This window comes from Ambystoma mexicanum, unplaced genomic scaffold, assembly GCF_040938575.1.
Source record: "Ambystoma mexicanum isolate Mex_15411 unplaced genomic scaffold, UKY_AmexF1_1 Mex_scaf141, whole genome shotgun sequence".
Lineage (NCBI taxonomy): Eukaryota > Metazoa > Chordata > Amphibia > Caudata > Ambystomatidae > Ambystoma > Ambystoma mexicanum.
The window spans coordinates 221,955-241,536 of NW_027182371.1; the positions used below are offsets into that span (position 1 = coordinate 221,955).

Sequence of the window (19,582 nt, forward strand, 5' to 3'; positions counted from 1 at the left end):
TTCTTTCTATTTTTGTAAGGAACTGACGACTGGGTGAGTGCTAGTGTGGCTTGAGGTGAATTTACGGGCAGCTTCTTTGCAAACTTTTGCCAAACCAACTTGGAGCAGCACTGGGGTAGAGAGTCAGCCTTCCGCTGATGCCTGCCTAGGCGTGGCTGGGCTGGGGGCCTCAGCTGCTGTTACTGGGCCTGCTTCTTTCCTGGTCTTGTAGGCCGCCAGCCAGAGAAGGTAAGGGCTTCAACCAACATCGCCCTCTGCCTTCCAAAGAGTCGAGGAGACCGCAGCAGGAAAATTGTGTGTGTGTTTATTTCTTCTTTTTTAGAGGTGCTTTCTATTTTTGTAAGGAACCGACGCCTGGGTGAGTGCTAGTGTGGCGTGAGTTAAATTTACAGGCATCTTCTTTGCAAACTTTTGCCAAACCAATTTGGGGCAGCAGTGGGGTAGAGAGTCAGCCTTAAGCTGATGCCTGCCTGGGCTGGGCTGGGGGCCTCAGCTGCTGTTACTGGGCCTGCTTCTTTCCTGGACTTGTAGGCCGCCAGCCCGAGAAGGTAAGGCCTCAACCAACATCGCCCTCTGCCTTCCAAAGAGTCGAGGGAATAGAAGCAGGAAAATTGTGTGTGTGTTTATTTCTTCTTTTTTTAGAGGTGCTTTCTATTTTTGTAAGGAACCGACGCCTGGGTGAGTGCTAGTGTGGCGTGAGTTACATTTACAGGCATCTTCTTTGCAAAATTTTGCCAAACCAACTTGGACCAGCACTGGGGTAGAGAGTCAGCCTTCAGCTGATGGCTGCCTGGGCTGGGCTGGGCTGGTCTGGGGGCCTCAGCTGCTGTTACTGGGCATGCTTCTTTCCTGGACTTGTAGGCCACCAGCCGGAGAAGGTAAGGGCCTCAACCAACATCGCCCTCTGCCTTTCAAAGAGTCGAGGAGACCCCAGCAGGAAAATTGTGTGTGTGTTTATTTCTTCTTTTTTAGAGGTGCTTTCTATTTTTGTAAGGAACCGACGCCTGGGTGAGTGCTAGTGTGGCGTGAGTTAAATTTACAGGCATCTTCTTTGCAAACTTTTGCCAAACCAATTTGGGGCAGCAGTGGGGTAGAGAGTCAGCCTTAAACTGATGCCTGCCTGGGCTGGGCTGGGCTGGGGGCCTCAGCTGCTGTTACTGGGCCTGCTTCTTTCCTGGACTTGTAGGCCGCCAGCCCGAGAAGGTAAGGCCTCAACCAACATCGCCCTCTGCCTTCCAAAGAGTCGAGGGGATAGAAGCAGGAAAATTGTGTGTGTGTTTATTTCTTCTTTTTTAGAGATTCTTTCTATTTTTGTAAGGAACTGACGACTGGGTGAGTGCTAGTGTGGCTTGAGGTGAATTTACGGGCAGCTTCTTTGCAAACTTTTGCCAAACCAACTTGGAGCAGCACTGGGGTAGAGAGTCAGCCTTCCGCTGATGCCTGCCTAGGCGTGGCTGGGCTGGGGGCCTCAGCTGCTGTTACTGGGCCTGCTTCTTTCCTGGTCTTGTAGGCCGCCAGCCAGAGAAGGTAAGGGCTTCAACCAACATCGCCCTCTGCCTTCCAAAGAGTCGAGGAGACCGCAGCAGGAAAATTGTGTGTGTGTTTATTTCTTCTTTTTTAGAGGTGCTTTCTATTTTTGTAAGGAACCGACGCCTGGGTGAGTGCTAGTGTGGCGTGAGTTAAATTTACAGGCATCTTCTTTGCAAACTTTTGCCAAACCAATTTGGGGCAGCAGTGGGGTAGAGAGTCAGCCTTAAGCTGATGCCTGCCTGGGCTGGGCTGGGCTGGGGGCCTCAGCTGCTGTTACTGGGCCTGCTTCTTTCCTGGACTTGTAGGCCGCCAGCCCGAGAAGGTAAGGCCTCAACCAACATCGCCCTCTGCCTTCCAAAGAGTCGAGGGAATAGAAGCAGGAAAATTGTGTGTGTGTTTATTTCTTCTTTTTTAGAGATTCTTTCTATTTTTGTAAGGAACTGACGACTGGGTGAGTGCTAGTGTGGCTTGAGGTGAATTTACGGGCAGCTTCTTTGCAAACTTTTGCCAAACCAACTTGGAGCAGCACTGGGGTAGAGAGTCAGCCTTCCGCTGATGCCTGCCTAGGCGTGGCTGGGCTGGGGGCCTCAGCTGCTGTTACTGGGCCTGCTTCTTTCCTGGTCTTGTAGGCCGCCAGCCAGAGAAGGTAAGGGCTTCAACCAACATCGCCCTCTGCCTTCCAAAGAGTCGAGGAGACCGCAGCAGGAAAATTGTGTGTGTGTTTATTTCTTCTTTTTTTAGAGGTGCTTTCTATTTTTGTAAGGAACCGACGCCTGGGTGAGTGCTAGTGTGGCGTGAGTTACATTTACAGGCATCTTCTTTGCAAAATTTTGCCAAACCAACTTGGACCAGCACTGGGGTAGAGAGTCAGCCTTCAGCTGATGGCTGCCTGGGCTGGGCTGGGCTGGTCTGGGGGCCTCAGCTGCTGTTACTGGGCATGCTTCTTTCCTGGACTTGTAGGCCACCAGCCGGAGAAGGTAAGGGCCTCAACCAACATCGCCCTCTGCCTTTCAAAGAGTCGAGGAGACCCCAGCAGGAAAATTGTGTGTGTGTTTATTTCTTCTTTTTTAGAGGTGCTTTCTATTTTTGTAAGGAACCGACGCCTGGGTGAGTGCTAGTGTGGCGTGAGTTAAATTTACAGGCATCTTCTTTGCAAACTTTTGCCAAACCAATTTGGGGCAGCAGTGGGGTAGAGAGTCAGCCTTAAGCTGATGCCTGCCTGGGCTGGGCTGGGCTGGGCTGGGGGCCTCAGCTGCTGTTACTGGGCCTGCTTCTTTCCTGGACTTGTAGGCCGCCAGCCCGAGAAGGTAAGGCCTCAACCAACATCGCCCTCTGCCTTCCAAAGAGTCGAGGAGACCCCAGCAGGAAAATTGTGTGTGTGTTTATTTCCATCTTTCTTTCCGAGTTTTTTTTTAAAGTTTTGTAAGGAACGGATGCTTGGGTGAGTGAGTGCAAGTGTGGCTTGGCCTGAATTTACAGACACTTTCTTTGCAAACATGAGTAGGCAAGTGGGTATTTCAAAAGTGGGTGCATGGAGCCGCTCGTTGCTTTTCCAAGCTGGCAGCTGTGGCTCCTGAGCTTGAGGCAAAAAGAAGGGCAGAAGCACACTGCAGAGGACAGCGTTCAGCCTTGCAAGAGGGCAGTGGACGTCGGAGGAGCCGACACAGCACAAGAGGCTCGGAATCGGCGCACTCTTCACCTACGGCCATACCACCCTGAATGCGCCCGATCTCGTCCGATCTCGGAAGCTAAGCAGGGTCGGGCCTGGTTAGTACTTGGATGGGAGACCGCCTGGGAATACCAGGTGCTGTAGGCATTTTGCTACTCTGTGCCCGATAGGCGGCGTTCGTCTTCCCCGTCTTGAACTACATTTTTCCTCCATTCCGCTTTTAATTTTAACAAACACGGCGCGTGAAAAAGGCACAGGGGCAGACAGCAGCCCTCGCTCCAATGCAGAGCCCCGTCAGAGGCGGACACGTTGTCGCCAAACTAACTTGGAGCAGCAGGAGACTGAAGCCAGGGCAGCAGCTCGCCGCCTCGGGTGGGTGGATGCAGCCAGAAAGGGCCACTCGTGTCCCTGGCAAAGCACCTCCAGCGTCTCCCCGTTTTCTCTCCAGTGGACGCGCAAGGCCCCCTACAGCTAGGGGAGGCAAGTGGATGGGCCTCATCTGCATATGTGGGCTCTAGAGGAAGAGTGCACCCTGGGAGACAAGGGGACACTTGGAGCGGGAAGTGCTCACGGGGGAGAAGTGCCTACAAGAGGCAGGAAGGGAGGGAGGCCACATCATGCCTCTCCATAGCCAGGCCTCTGGATGATGGGGCAGAAGCGGCCGTCACCCTAAGCTTCCTAGAAGTCCCAGCTGGGCCCCATGCTACCTAATATCTCGCCTGATCGAGCCTGGTCGAGCACTGGTCGAGCCTTCAGCCAAGGGACACAGGAGCCAAGGGGTCTGGCCTCGAGCCTTCAACCGAGGGACCCAGGAGCCCAGGGTCTGGCCTCAGTGCTTCCCAAGTCGGCCTTCAGCTGAAGCCTGCCTGGGCTGGGAGCCTCAGCTGCTGTTCCTGGGTGTGCTTCTTTCCTGCATGTGAAGGCCACCAGCGGCGAAGGTTGCCCTCCGCCTTCCAAGGAGTCGAGGGGATAGAAGCAGGAAAATTGTGTGTGTGTTTATTTCTTCTTTTTTAGAGATTCTTTCTATTTTTGTAAGGAACTGACGCCTGGGTGAGTGCTAGTGTGGCTTGAGGTGAATTTACGGGCAGCTTCTTTGCAAACTTTTGCCAAACCAACTTGGAGCAGCACTGGGGTAGAGAGTCAGCCTTCCGCTGATGCCTGCCTAGGCGTGGCTGGGCTGGGGGCCTCAGCTGCTGTTACTGGGCCTGCTTCTTTCCTGGTCTTGTAGGCCGCCAGCCAGAGAAGGTAAGGGCTTCAACCAACATCGCCCTCTGCCTTCCAAAGAGTCGAGGAGACCGCAGCAGGAAAATTGTGTGTGTGTTTATTTCTTCTTTTTTTAGAGGTGCTTTCTATTTTTGTAAGGAACCGACGCCTGGGTGAGTGCTAGTGTGGCGTGAGTTACATTTACAGGCATCTTCTTTGCAAAATTTTGCCAAACCAACTTGGACCAGCACTGGGGTAGAGAGTCAGCCTTCAGCTGATGGCTGCCTGGGCTGGGCTGGGCTGGTCTGGGGGCCTCAGCTGCTGTTACTGGGCATGCTTCTTTCCTGGACTTGTAGGCCACCAGCCGGAGAAGGTAAGGGCCTCAACCAACATCGCCCTCTGCCTTTCAAAGAGTCGAGGAGACCCCAGCAGGAAAATTGTGTGTGTGTTTATTTCTTCTTTTTTAGAGGTGCTTTCTATTTTTGTAAGGAACCGACGCCTGGGTGAGTGCTAGTGTGGCGTGAGTTAAATTTACAGGCATCTTCTTTGCAAACTTTTGCCAAACCAATTTGGGGCAGCAGTGGGGTAGAGAGTCAGCCTTAAGCTGATGCCTGCCTGGGCTGGGCTGGGGGCCTCAGCTGCTGTTACTGGGCCTGCTTCTTTCCTGGACTTGTAGGCCGCCAGCCCGAGAAGGTAAGGCCTCAACCAACATCGCCCTCTGCCTTCCAAAGAGTCGAGGAGACCCCAGCAGGAAAATTGTGTGTGTGTTTATTTCCATCTTTCTTTCCGAGTTTTTTTTTAAAGTTTTGTAAGGAACGGATGCTTGGGTGAGTGAGTGCAAGTGTGGCTTGGCCTGAATTTACAGACACTTTCTTTGCAAACATGAGTAGGCAAGTGGGTATTTCAAAAGTGGGTGCATGGAGCCGCTCGTTGCTTTTCCAAGCTGGCAGCTGTGGCTCCTGAGCTTGAGGCAAAAAGAAGGGCAGAAGCACACTGCAGAGGACAGCGTTCAGCCTTGCAAGAGGGCAGTGGACGTCGGAGGAGCCGACACAGCACAAGAGGCTCGGAATCGGCGCACTCCTCGCCTACGGCCATACCACGCTGAATGCGCCCGATCTCGTCCGATCTCGGAAGCTAAGCAGGGTCGGGCCTGGTTAGTACTTGGATGGGAGACCGCCTGGGAATACCAGGTGCTGTAGGCATTTTGCTACTCTGTGCCCGATAGGCGGCGTTCGTCTTCCCCGTCTTGAACTACATTTTTCCTCCATTCCGCTTTTAATTTTAACAAACACGGCGCGTGAAAAAGGCACAGGGGCAGACAGCAGCCCTCGCTCCAATGCAGAGCCCCGTCAGAGGCGGACACGTTGTCGCCAAACTAACTTGGAGCAGCAGGAGACTGAAGCCAGGGCAGCAGCTCGCCGCCTCGGGTGGGTGGATGCAGCCAGAAAGGGCCACTCGTGTCCCTGGCAAAGCACCTCCAGCGTCTCCCCGTTTTCTCTCCAGTGGACGCGCAAGGCCCCCTACAGCTAGGGGAGGCAAGTGGATGGGCCTCATCTGCATATGTGGGCTCTAGAGGAAGAGTGCACCCTGGGAGACAAGGGGACACTTGGAGCGGGAAGTGCTCACGGGGGAGAAGTGCCTACAAGAGGCAGGAAGGGAGGGAGGCCACATCATGCCTCTCCATAGCCAGGCCTCTGGATGATGGGGCAGAAGCGGCCGTCACCCTAAGCTTCCTAGAAGTCCCAGCTGGGCCCCATGCTACCTAATATCTCGCCTGATCGAGCCTGGTCGAGCACTGGTCGAGCCTTCAGCCAAGGGACACAGGAGCCAAGGGGTCTGGCCTCGAGCCTTCAACCGAGGGACCCAGGAGCCCAGGGTCTGGCCTCAGTGCTTCCCAAGTCGGCCTTCAGCTGAAGCCTGCCTGGGCTGGGAGCCTCAGCTGCTGTTCCTGGGTGTGCTTCTTTCCTGCATGTGAAGGCCACCAGCGGCGAAGGTTGCCCTCCGCCTTCCAAGGAGTCGAGGGGATAGAAGCAGGAAAATTGTGTGTGTGTTTATTTCTTCTTTTTTAGAGATTCTTTCTATTTTTGTAAGGAACTGACGCCTGGGTGAGTGCTAGTGTGGCTTGAGGTGAATTTACGGGCAGCTTCTTTGCAAACTTTTGCCAAACCAACTTGGAGCAGCACTGGGGTAGAGAGTCAGCCTTCCGCTGATGCCTGCCTAGGCGTGGCTGGGCTGGGGGCCTCAGCTGCTGTTACTGGGCCTGCTTCTTTCCTGGTCTTGTAGGCCGCCAGCCAGAGAAGGTAAGGGCTTCAACCAACATCGCCCTCTGCCTTCCAAAGAGTCGAGGAGACCGCAGCAGGAAAATTGTGTGTGTGTTTATTTCTTCTTTTTTAGAGGTGCTTTCTATTTTTGTAAGGAACCGACGCCTGGGTGAGTGCTAGTGTGGCGTGAGTTAAATTTACAGGCATCTTCTTTGCAAACTTTTGCCAAACCAATTTGGGGCAGCAGTGGGGTAGAGAGTCAGCCTTAAGCTGATGCCTGCCTGGGCTGGGCTGGGCTGGGGGCCTCAGCTGCTGTTACTGGGCCTGCTTCTTTCCTGGACTTGTAGGCCGCCAGCCCGAGAAGGTAAGGCCTCAACCAACATCGCCCTCTGCCTTCCAAAGAGTCGAGGGAATAGAAGCAGGAAAATTGTGTGTGTGTTTATTTCTTCTTTTTTAGAGATTCTTTCTATTTTTGTAAGGAACTGACGACTGGGTGAGTGCTAGTGTGGCTTGAGGTGAATTTACGGGCAGCTTCTTTGCAAACTTTTGCCAAACCAACTTGGAGCAGCACTGGGGTAGAGAGTCAGCCTTCCGCTGATGCCTGCCTAGGCGTGGCTGGGCTGGGGGCCTCAGCTGCTGTTACTGGGCCTGCTTCTTTCCTGGTCTTGTAGGCCGCCAGCCAGAGAAGGTAAGGGCTTCAACCAACATCGCCCTCTGCCTTCCAAAGAGTCGAGGAGACCGCAGCAGGAAAATTGTGTGTGTGTTTATTTCTTCTTTTTTTAGAGGTGCTTTCTATTTTTGTAAGGAACCGACGCCTGGGTGAGTGCTAGTGTGGCGTGAGTTACATTTACAGGCATCTTCTTTGCAAAATTTTGCCAAACCAACTTGGACCAGCACTGGGGTAGAGAGTCAGCCTTCAGCTGATGGCTGCCTGGGCTGGGCTGGGCTGGTCTGGGGGCCTCAGCTGCTGTTACTGGGCATGCTTCTTTCCTGGACTTGTAGGCCACCAGCCGGAGAAGGTAAGGGCCTCAACCAACATCGCCCTCTGCCTTTCAAAGAGTCGAGGAGACCCCAGCAGGAAAATTGTGTGTGTGTTTATTTCTTCTTTTTTAGAGGTGCTTTCTATTTTTGTAAGGAACCGACGCCTGGGTGAGTGCTAGTGTGGCGTGAGTTAAATTTACAGGCATCTTCTTTGCAAACTTTTGCCAAACCAATTTGGGGCAGCAGTGGGGTAGAGAGTCAGCCTTAAGCTGATGCCTGCCTGGGCTGGGCTGGGCTGGGGGCCTCAGCTGCTGTTACTGGGCCTGCTTCTTTCCTGGACTTGTAGGCCGCCAGCCCGAGAAGGTAAGGCCTCAACCAACATCGCCCTCTGCCTTCCAAAGAGTCGAGGGGATAGAAGCAGGAAAATTGTGTGTGTGTTTATTTCTTCTTTTTTAGAGATTCTTTCTATTTTTGTAAGGAACTGACGACTGGGTGAGTGCTAGTGTGGCTTGAGGTGAATTTACGGGCAGCTTCTTTGCAAACTTTTGCCAAACCAACTTGGAGCAGCACTGGGGTAGAGAGTCAGCCTTCCGCTGATGCCTGCCTAGGCGTGGCTGGGCTGGGGGCCTCAGCTGCTGTTACTGGGCCTGCTTCTTTCCTGGTCTTGTAGGCCGCCAGCCAGAGAAGGTAAGGGCTTCAACCAACATCGCCCTCTGCCTTCCAAAGAGTCGAGGAGACCGCAGCAGGAAAATTGTGTGTGTGTTTATTTCTTCTTTTTTAGAGGTGCTTTCTATTTTTGTAAGGAACCGACGCCTGGGTGAGTGCTAGTGTGGCGTGAGTTAAATTTACAGGCATCTTCTTTGCAAACTTTTGCCAAACCAATTTGGGGCAGCAGTGGGGTAGAGAGTCAGCCTTAAGCTGATGCCTGCCTGGGCTGGGCTGGGGGCCTCAGCTGCTGTTACTGGGCCTGCTTCTTTCCTGGACTTGTAGGCCGCCAGCCCGAGAAGGTAAGGCCTCAACCAACATCGCCCTCTGCCTTCCAAAGAGTCGAAGGAATAGAAGCAGGAAAATTGTGTGTGTGTTTATTTCTTCTTTTTTTAGAGGTGCTTTCTATTTTTGTAAGGAACCGACGCCTGGGTGAGTGCTAGTGTGGCGTGAGTTACATTTACAGGCATCTTCTTTGCAAAATTTTGCCAAACCAACTTGGACCAGCACTGGGGTAGAGAGTCAGCCTTCAGCTGATGGCTGCCTGGGCTGGGCTGGGCTGGTCTGGGGGCCTCAGCTGCTGTTACTGGGCATGCTTCTTTCCTGGACTTGTAGGCCACCAGCCGGAGAAGGTAAGGGCCTCAACCAACATCGCCCTCTGCCTTTCAAAGAGTCGAGGAGACCCCAGCAGGAAAATTGTGTGTGTGTTTATTTCTTCTTTTTTAGAGGTGCTTTCTATTTTTGTAAGGAACCGACGCCTGGGTGAGTGCTAGTGTGGCGTGAGTTAAATTTACAGGCATCTTCTTTGCAAACTTTTGCCAAACCAATTTGGGGCAGCAGTGGGGTAGAGAGTCAGCCTTAAGCTGATGCCTGCCTGGGCTGGGCTGGGCTGGGGGCCTCAGCTGCTGTTACTGGGCCTGCTTCTTTCCTGGACTTGTAGGCCGCCAGCCCGAGAAGGTAAGGCCTCAACCAACATCGCCCTCTGCCTTCCAAAGAGTCGAGGGGATAGAAGCAGGAAAATTGTGTGTGTGTTTATTTCTTCTTTTTTAGAGATTCTTTCTATTTTTGTAAGGAACTGACGACTGGGTGAGTGCTAGTGTGGCTTGAGGTGAATTTACGGGCAGCTTCTTTGCAAACTTTTGCCAAACCAACTTGGAGCAGCACTGGGGTAGAGAGTCAGCCTTCCGCTGATGCCTGCCTAGGCGTGGCTGGGCTGGGGGCCTCAGCTGCTGTTACTGGGCCTGCTTCTTTCCTGGTCTTGTAGGCCGCCAGCCAGAGAAGGTAAGGGCTTCAACCAACATCGCCCTCTGCCTTCCAAAGAGTCGAGGAGACCGCAGCAGGAAAATTGTGTGTGTGTTTATTTCTTCTTTTTTAGAGGTGCTTTCTATTTTTGTAAGGAACCGACGCCTGGGTGAGTGCTAGTGTGGCGTGAGTTAAATTTACAGGCATCTTCTTTGCAAACTTTTGCCAAACCAATTTGGGGCAGCAGTGGGGTAGAGAGTCAGCCTTAAGCTGATGCCTGCCTGGGCTGGGCTGGGCTGGGGGCCTCAGCTGCTGTTACTGGGCCTGCTTCTTTCCTGGACTTGTAGGCCGCCAGCCCGAGAAGGTAAGGCCTCAACCAACATCGCCCTCTGCCTTCCAAAGAGTCGAGGGGATAGAAGCAGGAAAATTGTGTGTGTGTTTATTTCTTCTTTTTTAGAGATTCTTTCTATTTTTGTAAGGAACTGACGACTGGGTGAGTGCTAGTGTGGCTTGAGGTGAATTTACGGGCAGCTTCTTTGCAAACTTTTGCCAAACCAACTTGGAGCAGCACTGGGGTAGAGAGTCAGCCTTCCGCTGATGCCTGCCTAGGCGTGGCTGGGCTGGGGGCCTCAGCTGCTGTTACTGGGCCTGCTTCTTTCCTGGTCTTGTAGGCCGCCAGCCAGAGAAGGTAAGGGCTTCAACCAACATCGCCCTCTGCCTTCCAAAGAGTCGAGGAGACCGCAGCAGGAAAATTGTGTGTGTGTTTATTTCTTCTTTTTTAGAGGTGCTTTCTATTTTTGTAAGGAACCGACGCCTGGGTGAGTGCTAGTGTGGCGTGAGTTAAATTTACAGGCATCTTCTTTGCAAACTTTTGCCAAACCAATTTGGGGCAGCAGTGGGGTAGAGAGTCAGCCTTAAGCTGATGCCTGCCTGGGCTGGGCTGGGGGCCTCAGCTGCTGTTACTGGGCCTGCTTCTTTCCTGGACTTGTAGGCCGCCAGCCCGAGAAGGTAAGGCCTCAACCAACATCGCCCTCTGCCTTCCAAAGAGTCGAGGGAATAGAAGCAGGAAAATTGTGTGTGTGTTTATTTCTTCTTTTTTTAGAGGTGCTTTCTATTTTTGTAAGGAACCGACGCCTGGGTGAGTGCTAGTGTGGCGTGAGTTACATTTACAGGCATCTTCTTTGCAAAATTTTGCCAAACCAACTTGGACCAGCACTGGGGTAGAGAGTCAGCCTTCAGCTGATGGCTGCCTGGGCTGGGCTGGGCTGGTCTGGGGGCCTCAGCTGCTGTTACTGGGCATGCTTCTTTCCTGGACTTGTAGGCCACCAGCCGGAGAAGGTAAGGGCCTCAACCAACATCGCCCTCTGCCTTTCAAAGAGTCGAGGAGACCCCAGCAGGAAAATTGTGTGTGTGTTTATTTCTTCTTTTTTAGAGGTGCTTTCTATTTTTGTAAGGAACCGACGCCTGGGTGAGTGCTAGTGTGGCGTGAGTTAAATTTACAGGCATCTTCTTTGCAAACTTTTGCCAAACCAATTTGGGGCAGCAGTGGGGTAGAGAGTCAGCCTTAAGCTGATGCCTGCCTGGGCTGGGCTGGGCTGGGGGCCTCAGCTGCTGTTACTGGGCCTGCTTCTTTCCTGGACTTGTAGGCCGCCAGCCCGAGAAGGTAAGGCCTCAACCAACATCGCCCTCTGCCTTCCAAAGAGTCGAGGGGATAGAAGCAGGAAAATTGTGTGTGTGTTTATTTCTTCTTTTTTAGAGATTCTTTCTATTTTTGTAAGGAACTGACGACTGGGTGAGTGCTAGTGTGGCTTGAGGTGAATTTACGGGCAGCTTCTTTGCAAACTTTTGCCAAACCAACTTGGAGCAGCACTGGGGTAGAGAGTCAGCCTTCCGCTGATGCCTGCCTAGGCGTGGCTGGGCTGGGGGCCTCAGCTGCTGTTACTGGGCCTGCTTCTTTCCTGGTCTTGTAGGCCGCCAGCCAGAGAAGGTAAGGGCTTCAACCAACATCGCCCTCTGCCTTCCAAAGAGTCGAGGAGACCGCAGCAGGAAAATTGTGTGTGTGTTTATTTCTTCTTTTTTAGAGGTGCTTTCTATTTTTGTAAGGAACCGACGCCTGGGTGAGTGCTAGTGTGGCGTGAGTTAAATTTACAGGCATCTTCTTTGCAAACTTTTGCCAAACCAATTTGGGGCAGCAGTGGGGTAGAGAGTCAGCCTTAAGCTGATGCCTGCCTGGGCTGGGCTGGGCTGGGGGCCTCAGCTGCTGTTACTGGGCCTGCTTCTTTCCTGGACTTGTAGGCCGCCAGCCCGAGAAGGTAAGGCCTCAACCAACATCGCCCTCTGCCTTCCAAAGAGTCGAGGGAATAGAAGCAGGAAAATTGTGTGTGTGTTTATTTCTTCTTTTTTAGAGATTCTTTCTATTTTTGTAAGGAACTGACGACTGGGTGAGTGCTAGTGTGGCTTGAGGTGAATTTACGGGCAGCTTCTTTGCAAACTTTTGCCAAACCAACTTGGAGCAGCACTGGGGTAGAGAGTCAGCCTTCCGCTGATGCCTGCCTAGGCGTGGCTGGGCTGGGGGCCTCAGCTGCTGTTACTGGGCCTGCTTCTTTCCTGGTCTTGTAGGCCGCCAGCCAGAGAAGGTAAGGGCTTCAACCAACATCGCCCTCTGCCTTCCAAAGAGTCGAGGAGACCGCAGCAGGAAAATTGTGTGTGTGTTTATTTCTTCTTTTTTTAGAGGTGCTTTCTATTTTTGTAAGGAACCGACGCCTGGGTGAGTGCTAGTGTGGCGTGAGTTACATTTACAGGCATCTTCTTTGCAAAATTTTGCCAAACCAACTTGGACCAGCACTGGGGTAGAGAGTCAGCCTTCAGCTGATGGCTGCCTGGGCTGGGCTGGGCTGGTCTGGGGGCCTCAGCTGCTGTTACTGGGCATGCTTCTTTCCTGGACTTGTAGGCCACCAGCCGGAGAAGGTAAGGGCCTCAACCAACATCGCCCTCTGCCTTTCAAAGAGTCGAGGAGACCCCAGCAGGAAAATTGTGTGTGTGTTTATTTCTTCTTTTTTAGAGGTGCTTTCTATTTTTGTAAGGAACCGACGCCTGGGTGAGTGCTAGTGTGGCGTGAGTTAAATTTACAGGCATCTTCTTTGCAAACTTTTGCCAAACCAATTTGGGGCAGCAGTGGGGTAGAGAGTCAGCCTTAAGCTGATGCCTGCCTGGGCTGGGCTGGGCTGGGCTGGGGGCCTCAGCTGCTGTTACTGGGCCTGCTTCTTTCCTGGACTTGTAGGCCGCCAGCCCGAGAAGGTAAGGCCTCAACCAACATCGCCCTCTGCCTTCCAAAGAGTCGAGGAGACCCCAGCAGGAAAATTGTGTGTGTGTTTATTTCCATCTTTCTTTCCGAGTTTTTTTTTAAAGTTTTGTAAGGAACGGATGCTTGGGTGAGTGAGTGCAAGTGTGGCTTGGCCTGAATTTACAGACACTTTCTTTGCAAACATGAGTAGGCAAGTGGGTATTTCAAAAGTGGGTGCATGGAGCCGCTCGTTGCTTTTCCAAGCTGGCAGCTGTGGCTCCTGAGCTTGAGGCAAAAAGAAGGGCAGAAGCACACTGCAGAGGACAGCGTTCAGCCTTGCAAGAGGGCAGTGGACGTCGGAGGAGCCGACACAGCACAAGAGGCTCGGAATCGGCGCACTCTTCGCCTACGGCCATACCACCCTGAATGCGCCCGATCTCGTCCGATCTCGGAAGCTAAGCAGGGTCGGGCCTGGTTAGTACTTGGATGGGAGACCGCCTGGGAATACCAGGTGCTGTAGGCATTTTGCTACTCTGTGCCCGATAGGCGGCGTTCGTCTTCCCCGTCTTGAACTACATTTTTCCTCCATTCCGCTTTTAATTTTAACAAACACGGCGCGTGAAAAAGGCACAGGGGCAGACAGCAGCCCTCGCTCCAATGCAGAGCCCCGTCAGAGGCGGACACGTTGTCGCCAAACTAACTTGGAGCAGCAGGAGACTGAAGCCAGGGCAGCAGCTCGCCGCCTCGGGTGGGTGGATGCAGCCAGAAAGGGCCACTCGTGTCCCTGGCAAAGCACCTCCAGCGTCTCCCCGTTTTCTCTCCAGTGGACGCGCAAGGCCCCCTACAGCTAGGGGAGGCAAGTGGATGGGCCTCATCTGCATATGTGGGCTCTAGAGGAAGAGTGCACCCTGGGAGACAAGGGGACACTTGGAGCGGGAAGTGCTCACGGGGGAGAAGTGCCTACAAGAGGCAGGAAGGGAGGGAGGCCACATCATGCCTCTCCATAGCCAGGCCTCTGGATGATGGGGCAGAAGCGGCCGTCACCCTAAGCTTCCTAGAAGTCCCAGCTGGGCCCCATGCTACCTAATATCTCGCCTGATCGAGCCTGGTCGAGCACTGGTCGAGCCTTCAGCCAAGGGACACAGGAGCCAAGGGGTCTGGCCTCGAGCCTTCAACCGAGGGACCCAGGAGCCCAGGGTCTGGCCTCAGTGCTTCCCAAGTCGGCCTTCAGCTGAAGCCTGCCTGGGCTGGGAGCCTCAGCTGCTGTTCCTGGGTGTGCTTCTTTCCTGCATGTGAAGGCCACCAGCGGCGAAGGTTGCCCTCCGCCTTCCAAGGAGTCGAGGGGATAGAAGCAGGAAAATTGTGTGTGTGTTTATTTCTTCTTTTTTAGAGATTCTTTCTATTTTTGTAAGGAACTGACGCCTGGGTGAGTGCTAATGTGGCTTGAGGTGAATTTACGGGCAGCTTCTTTGCAAACTTTTGCCAAACCAACTTGGAGCAGCACTGGGGTAGAGAGTCAGCCTTCCGCTGATGCCTGCCTAGGCGTGGCTGGGCTGGGGGCCTCAGCTGCTGTTACTGGGCCTGCTTCTTTCCTGGTCTTGTAGGCCGCCAGCCAGAGAAGGTAAGGGCTTCAACCAACATCGCCCTCTGCCTTCCAAAGAGTCGAGGAGACCGCAGCAGGAAAATTGTGTGTGTGTTTATTTCTTCTTTTTTTAGAGGTGCTTTCTATTTTTGTAAGGAACCGACGCCTGGGTGAGTGCTAGTGTGGCGTGAGTTACATTTACAGGCATCTTCTTTGCAAAATTTTGCCAAACCAACTTGGACCAGCACTGGGGTAGAGAGTCAGCCTTCAGCTGATGGCTGCCTGGGCTGGGCTGGGCTGGGGGCCTCAGCTGCTGTTACTGGGCCTGCTTCTTTCCTGGACTTGTAGGCCGCCAGCCCGAGAAGGTAAGGCCTCAACCAACATCGCCCTCTGCCTTCCAAAGAGTCGAGGGAATAGAAGCAGGAAAATTGTGTGTGTGTTTATTTCTTCTTTTTTAGAGATTCTTTCTATTTTTGTAAGGAACTGACGCCTGGGTGAGTGCTAGTGTGGCTTGAGGTGAATTTACGGGCAGCTTCTTTGCAAACTTTTGCCAAACCAACTTGGAGCAGCACTGGGGTAGAGAGTCAGCCTTCCGCTGATGCCTGCCTAGGCGTGGCTGGGCTGGGGGCCTCAGCTGCTGTTACTGGGCCTGCTTCTTTCCTGGTCTTGTAGGCCGCCAGCCAGAGAAGGTAAGGGCTTCAACCAACATCGCCCTCTGCCTTCCAAAGAGTCGAGGAGACCGCAGCAGGAAAATTGTGTGTGTGTTTATTTCTTCTTTTTTTAGAGGTGCTTTCTATTTTTGTAAGGAACCGACGCCTGGGTGAGTGCTAGTGTGGCGTGAGTTACATTTACAGGCATCTTCTTTGCAAAATTTTGCCAAACCAACTTGGACCAGCACTGGGGTAGAGAGTCAGCCTTCAGCTGATGGCTGCCTGGGCTGGGCTGGGCTGGGGGCCTCAGCTGCTGTTACTGGGCCTGCTTCTTTCCTGGACTTGTAGGCCGCCAGCCCGAGAAGGTAAGGGCTTCAACCAACATCGCCCTCTGCCTTCCAAAGAGTCGAGGAGACCGCAGCAGGAAAATTGTGTGTGTGTTTATTTCTTCTTTTTTTAGAGGTGCTTTCTATTTTTGTAAGGAACCGACGCCTGGGTGAGTGCTAGTGTGGCGTGAGTTAAATTTACAGGCATCTTCTTTGCAAACTTTTGCCAAACCAATTTGGGGCAGCAGTGGGGTAGAGAGTCAGCCTTAAGCTGATGCCTGCCTAGGCGTGGCTGGGCTGGGGGCCTCAGCTGCTGTTACTGGGCCTGCTTCTTTCCTGGTCTTGTAGGCCGCCAGCCAGAGAAGGTAAGGGCTTCAACCAACATCGCCCTCTGCCTTCCAAAGAGTCGAGGAGACCGCAGCAGGAAAATTGTGTGTGTGTTTATTTCTTCTTTTTTTAGAGGTGCTTTCTATTTTTGTAAGGAACCGACGCCTGGGTGAGTGCTAGTGTGGCGTGAGTTACATTTACAGGCATCTTCTTTGCAAAATTTTGCCAAACCAACTTGGACCAGCACTGGGGTAGAGAGTCAGCCTTCAGCTGATGGCTGCCTGGGCTGGGCTGGGCTGGTCTGGGGGCCTCAGCTGCTGTTACTGGGCATGCTTCTTTCCTGGACTTGTAGGCCACCAGCCGGAGAAGGTAAGGGCCTCAACCAACATCGCCCTCTGCCTTTCAAAGAGTCGAGGAGACCCCAGCAGGAAAATTGTGTGTGTGTTTATTTCTTCTTTTTTAGAGGTGCTTTCTATTTTTGTAAGGAACCGACGCCTGGGTGAGTGCTAGTGTGGCGTGAGTTAAATTTACAGGCATCTTCTTTGCAAACTTTTGCCAAACCAATTTGGGGCAGCAGTGGGGTAGAGAGTCAGCCTTAAGCTGATGCCTGCCTGGGCTGGGCTGGGCTGGGGGCCTCAGCTGCTGTTACTGGGCCTGCTTCTTTCCTGGACTTGTAGGCCGCCAGCCCGAGAAGGTAAGGCCTCAACCAACATCGCCCTCTGCCTTCCAAAGAGTCGAGGGGATAGAAGCAGGAAAATTGTGTGTGTGTTTATTTCTTCTTTTTTAGAGATTCTTTCTATTTTTGTAAGGAACTGACGACTGGGTGAGTGCTAGTGTGGCTTGAGGTGAATTTACGGGCAGCTTCTTTGCAAACTTTTGCCAAACCAACTTGGAGCAGCACTGGGGTAGAGAGTCAGCCTTCCGCTGATGCCTGCCTAGGCGTGGCTGGGCTGGGGGCCTCAGCTGCTGTTACTGGGCCTGCTTCTTTCCTGGTCTTGTAGGCCGCCAGCCAGAGAAGGTAAGGGCTTCAACCAACATCGCCCTCTGCCTTCCAAAGAGTCGAGGAGACCGCAGCAGGAAAATTGTGTGTGTGTTTATTTCTTCTTTTTTAGAGGTGCTTTCTATTTTTGTAAGGAACCGACGCCTGGGTGAGTGCTAGTGTGGCGTGAGTTAAATTTACAGGCATCTTCTTTGCAAACTTTTGCCAAACCAATTTGGGGCAGCAGTGGGGTAGAGAGTCAGCCTTAAGCTGATGCCTGCCTGGGCTGGGCTGGGCTGGGGGCCTCAGCTGCTGTTACTGGGCCTGCTTCTTTCCTGGACTTGTAGGCCGCCAGCCCGAGAAGGTAAGGCCTCAACCAACATCGCCCTCTGCCTTCCAAAGAGTCGAGGGAATAGAAGCAGGAAAATTGTGTGTGTGTTTATTTCTTCTTTTTTAGAGATTCTTTCTATTTTTGTAAGGAACTGACGACTGGGTGAGTGCTAGTGTGGCTTGAGGTGAATTTACGGGCAGCTTCTTTGCAAACTTTTGCCAAACCAACTTGGAGCAGCACTGGGGTAGAGAGTCAGCCTTCCGCTGATGCCTGCCTAGGCGTGGCTGGGCTGGGGGCCTCAGCTGCTGTTACTGGGCCTGCTTCTTTCCTGGTCTTGTAGGCCGCCAGCCAGAGAAGGTAAGGGCTTCAACCAACATCGCCCTCTGCCTTCCAAAGAGTCGAGGAGACCGCAGCAGGAAAATTGTGTGTGTGTTTATTTCTTCTTTTTTTAGAGGTGCTTTCTATTTTTGTAAGGAACCGACGCCTGGGTGAGTGCTAGTGTGGCGTGAGTTACATTTACAGGCATCTTCTTTGCAAAATTTTGCCAAACCAACTTGGACCAGCACTGGGGTAGAGAGTCAGCCTTCAGCTGATGGCTGCCTGGGCTGGGCTGGGCTGGTCTGGGGGCCTCAGCTGCTGTTACTGGGCATGCTTCTTTCCTGGACTTGTAGGCCACCAGCCGGAGAAGGTAAGGGCCTCAACCAACATCGCCCTCTGCCTTTCAAAGAGTCGAGGAGACCCCAGCAGGAAAATTGTGTGTGTGTTTATTTCTTCTTTTTTAGAGGTGCTTTCTATTTTTGTAAGGAACCGACGCCTGGGTGAGTGCTAGTGTGGCGTGAGTTAAATTTACAGGCATCTTCTTTGCAAACTTTTGCCAAACCAATTTGGGGCAGCAGTGGGGTAGAGAGTCAGCCTTAAGCTGATGCCTGCCTGGGCTGGGCTGGGGGCCTCAGCTGCTGTTACTGGGCCTGCTTCTTTCCTGGACTTGTAGGCCGCCAGCCCGAGAAGGTAAGGCCTCAACCAACATCGCCCTCTGCCTTCCAAAGAGTCGAGGAGACCCCAGCAGGAAAATTGTGTGTGTGTTTATTTCCATCTTTCTTTCCGAGTTTTTTTTTAAAGTTTTGTAAGGAACGGATGCTTGGGTGAGTGAGTGCAAGTGTGGCTTGGCCTGAATTTACAGACACTTTCTTTGCAAACATGAGTAGGCAAGTGGGTATTTCAAAAGTGGGTGCATGGAGCCGCTCGTTGCTTTTCCAAGCTGGCAGCTGTGGCTCCTGAGCTTGAGGCAAAAAGAAGGGCAGAAGCACACTGCAGAGGACAGCGTTCAGCCTTGCAAGAGGGCAGTGGACGTCGGAGGAGCCGACACAGCACAAGAGGCTCGGAATCGGCGCACTCTTCGCCTACGGCCATACCACCCTGAATGCGCCCGATCTCGTCCGATCTCGGAAGCTAAGCAGGGTCGGGCCTGGTTAGTACTTGGATGGGAGACCGCCTGGGAATACCAGGTGCTGTAGGCATTTTGCTACTCTGTGCCCGATAGGCGGCGTTCGTCTTCCCCGTCTTGAACTACATTTTTCCTCCATTCCGCTTTTAATTTTAACAAACACGGCGCGTGAAAAAGGCACAGGGGCAGACAGCAGCCCTCGCTCCAATGCAGAGCCCCGTCAGAGGCGGACACGTTGTCGCCAAACTAACTTGGAGCAGCAGGAGACTGAAGCCAGGGCAGCAGCTCGCCGCCTCGGGTGGGTGGATGCAGCCAGAAAGGGCCACTCGTGTCCCTGGCAAAGCACCTCCAGCGTCTCCCCGTTTTCTCTCCAGTGGACGCGCAAGGCCCCCTACAGCTAGGGGAGGCAAGTGGATGGGCCTCATCTGCATATGTGGGCTCTAGAGGAAGAGTGCACCCTGGGAGACAAGGGGACACTTGGAGCGGGAAGTGCTCACGGGGGAGAAGTGCCTACAAGAGGCAGGAAGGGAGGGAGGCCACATCATGCCTCTCCATAGCCAGGCCTCTGGATGATGGGGCAGAAGCGGCCGTCACCCTAAGCTTCCTAGAAGTCCCAGCTGGGCCCCATGCTACCTAATATCTCGCCTGATCGAGCCTGGTCGAGCACTGGTCGAGCCTTCAGCCAAGGGACACAGGAGCCAAGGGGTCTGGCCTCGAGCCTTCAACCGAGGGACCCAGGAGCCCAGGGTCTGGCCTCAGTGCTTCCCAAGTCGGCCTTCAGCTGAAGCCTGCCTGGGCTGGGAGCCTCAGCTGCTGTTCCTGGGTGTGCTTCTTTCCTGCATGTGAAGGCCACCAGCGGCGAAGGTTGCCCTCCGCCTTCCAAGGAGTCGAGGGGATAGAAGCAGGAAAATTGTGTGTGTGTTTATTTCTTCTTTTTTAGAGATTCTTTCTATTTTTGTAAGGAACTGACGCCTGGGTGAGTGCTAGTGTGGCTTGAGGTGAATTTACGGGCAGCTTCTTTGCAAACTTTTGCCAAACCAACTTGGAGCAGCACTGGGGTAGAGAGTCA

The 19,582-nt window shown here is 53.1% G+C and overlaps 4 non-coding genes across 4 annotated transcripts; all 4 read left to right on the top strand.

Moving 5' to 3' along the window:
- Positions 1-3,227: 3,227 nt before the first annotated feature.
- Positions 3,228-3,346, top strand: LOC138553902 (5S ribosomal RNA). The gene has a single exon (XR_011297205.1). It is a non-coding gene; the product is annotated as a 5S ribosomal RNA (ribosomal RNA).
- Positions 3,347-5,485: 2,139 nt separating this feature from the next.
- Positions 5,486-5,604, top strand: LOC138553904 (5S ribosomal RNA). Its single transcript, XR_011297207.1, has one exon. It is a non-coding gene; the product is annotated as a 5S ribosomal RNA (ribosomal RNA).
- Positions 5,605-13,278: 7,674 nt separating this feature from the next.
- Positions 13,279-13,397, top strand: LOC138553950 (5S ribosomal RNA). Its single transcript, XR_011297253.1, has one exon. It is a non-coding gene; the product is annotated as a 5S ribosomal RNA (ribosomal RNA).
- Positions 13,398-18,467: 5,070 nt separating this feature from the next.
- On the top strand, positions 18,468-18,586 carry LOC138553951 (5S ribosomal RNA). Its single transcript, XR_011297254.1, has one exon. It is a non-coding gene; the product is annotated as a 5S ribosomal RNA (ribosomal RNA).
- Positions 18,587-19,582: the final 996 nt, after the last annotated feature.